This window comes from Mchenga conophoros, linkage group LG7 (genome assembly GCF_057382185.1).
Source record: "Mchenga conophoros isolate Kocher_MC1m ecotype Shallow Benthic linkage group LG7, M_conophoros_male_GT1.1, whole genome shotgun sequence".
NCBI classification, from domain to species: Eukaryota; Metazoa; Chordata; class Actinopteri; order Cichliformes; family Cichlidae; genus Mchenga; species Mchenga conophoros.
Genome location: NC_140532.1, coordinates 4,446,512 through 4,453,151, shown reverse-complemented (window position 1 = coordinate 4,453,151; position 6,640 = coordinate 4,446,512).

Genomic DNA, 6,640 nt, shown 5'->3' with positions numbered 1-6,640 from the left:
AGCTTTGTCCCTCCATCACAGCTGTGTCCAAACAGCAGCCTGCTGCTGTCACTGTTAATGTGTCTCCACATAAACACTTGCCTTAATCGCATCAGTGCTTCACGTTCATGTGACCTGGTATCATTATCACTTTGTTTCCACTCGCTTTGGGTTCTGATTTTGGATGTGCTCTGGTCAAAGTTAATGAGACCGCCTAATACTGTTTGCAGTCTAATTTTCAATCTGACAAATTATCTTCTGGCAAAGGTTTACCTTTTCTCAGCATATTGGCATATAAATATTCAGTTCAAGTGATACTTTTAAAGAAAGGTGCTTTGCTACTTTTGTATCAAAGAAGGCGATCCTTTCTATAAGTACTGAGATCTGCTGAGATCAACAGCAGCAGACAAACACATCTTGTAATATGTCCATTCACCCTGAAGTGGTTACTTGAGGTTAAGCTGTTCCCAGAATGGAAAACTCAACTCAGTTTGTTTTTTGTTAACATTTTTTGCCACTTTTTGACAGGTTAATTTACTGTTTCCGATAATTATTTTCAATTTTCTTAATATTGAACTAATAACATTTATTGAGTTTTTACATTAGTTTGCTTGTTTTCGTTGTTTATTTCATTCTTTGCCGTCTTCTTCTAGTTGTAAATCTGGTATTAGTGCGTTACTGTTATCTCTGAAGTATTAGTTGACTTTTAAATCACAGGATACCACATATCACAACATGTTTCCCTGCACCAATGACAATGAGCAGTGTTAAGTCACTGCTCTAAATTTCATGGGGAACTGGGGAGCCTAGGGAGTATATTCCAGGTTACTTCCACTTAATAAAATAAAGAAGTTGTTGTGCAATTGTTGCTTCTTTTCTTCTTTTTTTTTTCAAATACTCCCCCTAATCAGAAACATGAGCAATGAGAAGGTTTGACAACATTCAAACAATCACCAATCTCGTAGAACTTCTTGGAAACTTCTGAAAGGTAAACTAATCAGATAATCTGTTTGTTGAATGCAGCCATTAAACATAAGTGGTTTAGATTATTTTGCTAAATTGCTGGCTTGTTTTTAATTTACGTGCTCTTGTTTTTTGTTACACTGTTGATACAACGGCATGTTCCAACATTTAAGCTGTCACGAGTACAGTATTATGGTAACTGATAGGAATGCTTTTTTTTTAAATGCTTGTTTGTACATTCAATCACCCACAATAGAAAGCATTAATATATGACTGTATATAGCCCTGATCTTTGACTCGTGCCAGTAAGACGTTGTCACTAGCTTCTGCTCGACTGTGAATAACAATATTTTCCTTTGATGTTTTGCAGTTCTAACAAAAGAGAACAATAGCTAACTATAGTTGAATCTAATTGAGCAGACAAATCATATTTTGGAGAAAAGATGATTTGTTTGACTGAATAGCGTTTGAATGCTGGTATTGTACAACATGTTTTCCTCTGCCACACATCTCATAGTATTCTGTCTAATCCTCTTTTCCAGTCTAGTATGAAAAAGGCCTTTCACTCTGTGGCCTAAGGGACATGAATAATGTTGATACAGAGGCTGTTTCATAAACTCCTAACACAGTAATCACACTCTGACAGATGTAGGCCCAGTGCATACACACACATGCATGCACGTTAACCCCCTCTTTCTTCTCCCAGTGACTCACTGCTCATACTGTATCAGCATAATGTCCACAGACTGATCCCGCCCACAGGGTCTGAGGGTTGAAGCAAAACTGGGTTCTAAATAAACAATGAATGACGTATGAGAAGGAGCTGCATGTGGTAATAAACGTGTGTTTCACAACAAAAAGGGACAGTCATAGGCCACAGACGCTGGCCATACCGCTCTAATGTGAAAACAGCCCTGCTGCCGGTAACTAGAAAACTGTTCACATGAAACGCTTTCAGTGTTTTTGACAGTCCCAGCTCACATCTGTGCTCCTTGCCCCCAAAACATAATTTTTCTCTTATTGCTGTGGATTATAAAATGAATGACATGTGACCAAATGCAGAACAATGGCCTACAATCTAACCTTTTGTCCCCTTGCTAAGTGGCAGTATCCTGGTATAGATTCTGCAGCGATGAAGCATGAATAGTAATTGTTTACCTGCAGTTGGTACAATGTCAACAGACTAATCCATCACATGAACACTGTCAACTTATTTATAGACGAGGGGGAATAATTCAGGCAAGTGGATGAAAGTTGAAAAGACAAATACAAGGACACAAATAGAAGCCCCATAGATAATCCTTTAAACATTTTTAATCAAGATGTCAGCAACAGGAAAGATGAATGAAGCATCTATCCATCTGTAATTAACTTGTGCATCATCATAATGTAGATATAATGTGATAAACAGCCCAGCGGTGATATACTGATACTAATAATGCGGTAAATGATTTAAAGTTCATCATCACTTGAAGTTTGCATTGTAATACTGAAGGTAAATGATTTGAGCTACATTGCCATTATGGCTTTACATTGTAAAACTTGGTGCTGAATGATATGAACTAGCGTATATCTTCGCGCAGGCATAATGCAGTATTGAGGATTAAAAGATTTTAATTATTATAGGAAGGCTAGAGAAAAGGGGTTCAGTGTTTCAAATTACAAATACATCTGGAATTTTTTGAAAGGGTGTTACTGGCAGTTTGTAGATAGCAATCTTTCTTTCTCATCTGACCAATGGGAATCAACACTTTGCTAGAAAAACAAAACTGTCATAAAACATTCCCAGTTCTGGCAGAAACAATAATCTCTTGGAAAATCTGTGTGCAATATGCTTATCCCGTGATCTCCTCTTTAACAGTATTCCTTTCGATTCTCAACCACCAGACGGCTATCCATCATTTCCTGCAAAAAATCCCCCCTCATTTGTTTATACACAAGAGATAAGGAAACACTGAGTGTACTTATGAGGAAATTGAGCATGCATCAATATTTTCCACATGAGCCTCATTTGAAATTTCAGAGAAATGTTCTGTGTCACTCTTTTTTACGTCTCCCACACACTTTGGGATGTGCTGTCAGGAGGTGTTCTCTCTCCAGTGTCTTTTTCATCAATTTGAAAAAAGAGGAGATGGCAGCACACCTTCAGACAGTCAGACATACAGTATGATGGCTGGAGGAGAAATGCAAAGAGACGGGAAAAACAAAACAAAACAAAACAAACAATAAAAAAAAACGCTCCTAATCTCTGCCAAGAGTGTTTCCTTTACTGCGAGATAGCGCAGATTTAAGTTGATGGGCCTCATTCTATCTGCTCCAAAAACTCCTGCTTCAGTCCTAACTTTCAATGTCATTGGATTTCTCTGCATGTTAGGTGGAGGTTGGTGTAGGCGGTGGGGGTGGCTTGGTGTAGGTGGAGGGCTGAGATTACAGTGAATGTCACCCTACCTCCTCTCTCAATCATCCACTTTCAATCCATCGCCATCCCGGGGTTTGTGAGACAGCTTGGCGATGATGCCAGTAAAATGGGATCAATAGCATAGGGAAAAACGGACCAGAGAATCTCTTACCCCCTTGAACTTCTGTACCCATGATTGATTTGTCCCCTGCCACAGCACAGGAGACATTAGAGACAAGAAACATGTGTGTGACCATACGTGTGTGTGTGTGCGTGCATGCCCGTGCACCTGCATACGTGTGTTGAAAGCATGTGTTTCGTAAAAGTCTGACTTGTGTGTGTGTTTGCGTAGGTGTGTGTGTGCTCAGTGATTGATGATCTGAAGCGCACACACATCATCAGCAAGGCATTTGCGAGGTGTGTGAGTCAGGAGCTGTCATCCCCCTCAGTCTCCCCAAGCAGAGGCCTCGTCTGCTGATTTATAGTAAATCATTAAAATCTGCTTATTATTGCAGCAGCTCATCACCCTCCCCCCCCTCCCTCAGTCCCCCATAACCAGCCCCCCTCCCCATTTAAAACTTGCCACACCACTGCAGAGGCACACTGAGATAAGACTATACACGCAGAGTGATGGTCAGCAGATTCTGGCACATTAAATCCATTCTGACGCCCGTTTCAAAATAAATATCCCAGATGTCTTGTTTCATAAACATCGGCTGAAGAAGCCAATGAAAGAATCTGGCCGTGTTCCTATACAACAGCTGGAGCCGAGTGGACATATCTACCCACAAAAAAGAAAAAAAGAGAGATGAAGAAACTTTCTTATGGGTTCTCATGCTCACTTCTGCATAAATACACACATGCAGACACACACACACAAATCTGCACACCTCTCCTGTCTTCTGTCTTTGAATCTGAAAATGTGATGTGACTTGGACAATGACAGGTGTGTTTGTCAAGGATGTGGCTGTCACTTCAAATCAATGGACGAGAGCATCTTCCCAGGGAGACTTTCCACTTCTTAGGGTTTGACTGGTTACACTGCGCTTCGGTGCAGATTGGAGAACAGTAAGTTGTCAAAGTGGCATTCAGGGAGCCTTGCTTGGGTGTCATCAAATCGAATAAATAAATAAATAAATAAGCTCATTTCAGTTTTTAGTTCATCAGGAAACCGTGTATAGGTTCCGTTGGCCATTATATACCGACTCATGTAGAGAAAAAGAAAATCGTTATGCGGGTGTCTATCCATCTGAAGATCGTTAGCATGAGCAAATCCGAGAATCACTGTTTTAAAGATGTACTATTCAAGGAAGTTGTGTAGGGCACCGAATAAAATGATGATAATCATTTCCACTGAATAACAAGTGAGAATCACAGCTTGTCTATTGTTGCTTTGCGGTGCGTGGTTTGTCAAATGCGTTTCAATTATAGCCTTTAACTTGAGGCACTATCACATCCCCATGAAGTGATTTTAATGGAGTTTGGTGCAATTGTTTGTTATGCGAGACAGGTCTTTTCAGCAGAAAGTGAAGAAAAAAGTGAAAGAGAGAGAGGAGGCTTGAAACTCAAATCAGCTTTCGGTGAGAACGCCGCACAAACTGCCGAGCCGGGGAGCACCTATGGACTCAGATCGAGTCACTTCACGTCACTAGTATTTAACTGTAAACATGTACTGAGAAAGCTTTACTCTCCTGCATGTAAGCCAAAAATCCAAAACACGGGTGCTGGCATCTGATTTGCCAGATACAGCATTCTTGCTGTCTCCAGCACCCCCAATCAGTCTGTCCTGTCCCACTTTTTCTTCCCCCTCCTTCCTCCCCATCTTTTTTTTCTCCCTCCCTGATACAGTATAACAGCCTCCTCTCCATTCTGTCTCTAAAGCTCCTGGATCCTCAAAGCACAGGTGCAGGACTGCCGGGCTACAGCCCACAGGCCCTGGATGCTGAAACAGGAGAGGCAAGCCGGCACACATGCAGAATTACAACGCCTCCATTTCTCACACTGACATAATCCCCATGTTTTATTTGTCCCCTTGTAATTCTTTTTATATCTTGGGCTTATGTTCTTTGGCATCCATTCAATCCCAGCCTCGGGACACAGGGCTCTACCAGGCCCATATGTGTGCCTTGCTCCACTTAACGCATATTAGTTCCTTTGTAACTGTGACTAAACTGGCATGTCTCAGCTGGGAGATGTGCCGGCTTTGACTGACAGTCCATGTCTGGAGCCTGTACTTTGAGTCTCACGCAGACTTGTCAAACACGGGCTCTGTCAAAGCATCCTTCACTCTGCTGTCAAGCACAGGAACCATGGAGAGCTGCAGAAGGTTTGCAGCTCCAACCGCAGATCTCTGATTTACCTTATATTCTATATATGTGCATCTCTATGTGTGTGTGTGTGAGGGAACCAGAGAATGAACAGACTTCTCAGTGTTTTATTAGAGCTAAATTTTAGAAGCGTGTTGTTGGCATGTTCCCTCTTTCCCTTGGTAGGAAAAATCTGAGGGGTAAAAGCTAAGTGAAACATTTTTCATGCTCGCGTTTTGGCAAGATTGCCCGAGAAGGAAAAAAAAGGAGCGAGACGTGTATACCCCAATCAGATCAGTCACTAAAATTGCATCTAGAAAGCTTTTCCAATAACAGCTTGATATTAGGACTTCAGCGTGGTGTTGATGTATGTTATCTGCAGAGAAAATCTGTTAAGTCTGTGCCATGTGATGCCAACAGTCTTAAATATTGTTTTCACAACTGTGCAAGCTAATTACCTTTAATTTTTCATCTGTGCTCCAAGGGTTGTAAGAGATTGTGATTAGTGATTCATTACTTCTCATTACCTGGCCTGTCAAACTGTTTCCTTTACTTATTCAAGCTGATTAGCTGTACATGGCCCGCCTCTCTCAATGAGGCTGAGAAAGAGACCTCAAATATGATCTGCAGATCGGCAACAGTAACTAGTAGTAATAAAAGGATGGATAATAATGAGGACACGAGCAGAAATTAAAGGAAGACGAGAAGAACGGGAAATGTTGGTGATCGTTTTCATTGTGGGAAAAGAGAAGAAGAAGAAAAAACAAAACATCTGTTAGATGTGTTTAACCCTGTTTAACGTGTTTAAATGTTGCACTTTCAGACCAAAACACTTGGCGTAAAAATGGCTTGATTCCTACTTCAGGTTGTAAAGATAAACCCCGCGTCGACAGTCAGTGGGATGACATCTCTTCCTTTTCTCCAGAGAACGGTTATTTATAGGCGTCAGAGAATGAGGATTGATTTACTGCACGTAAACAGGATGTCATTCTCA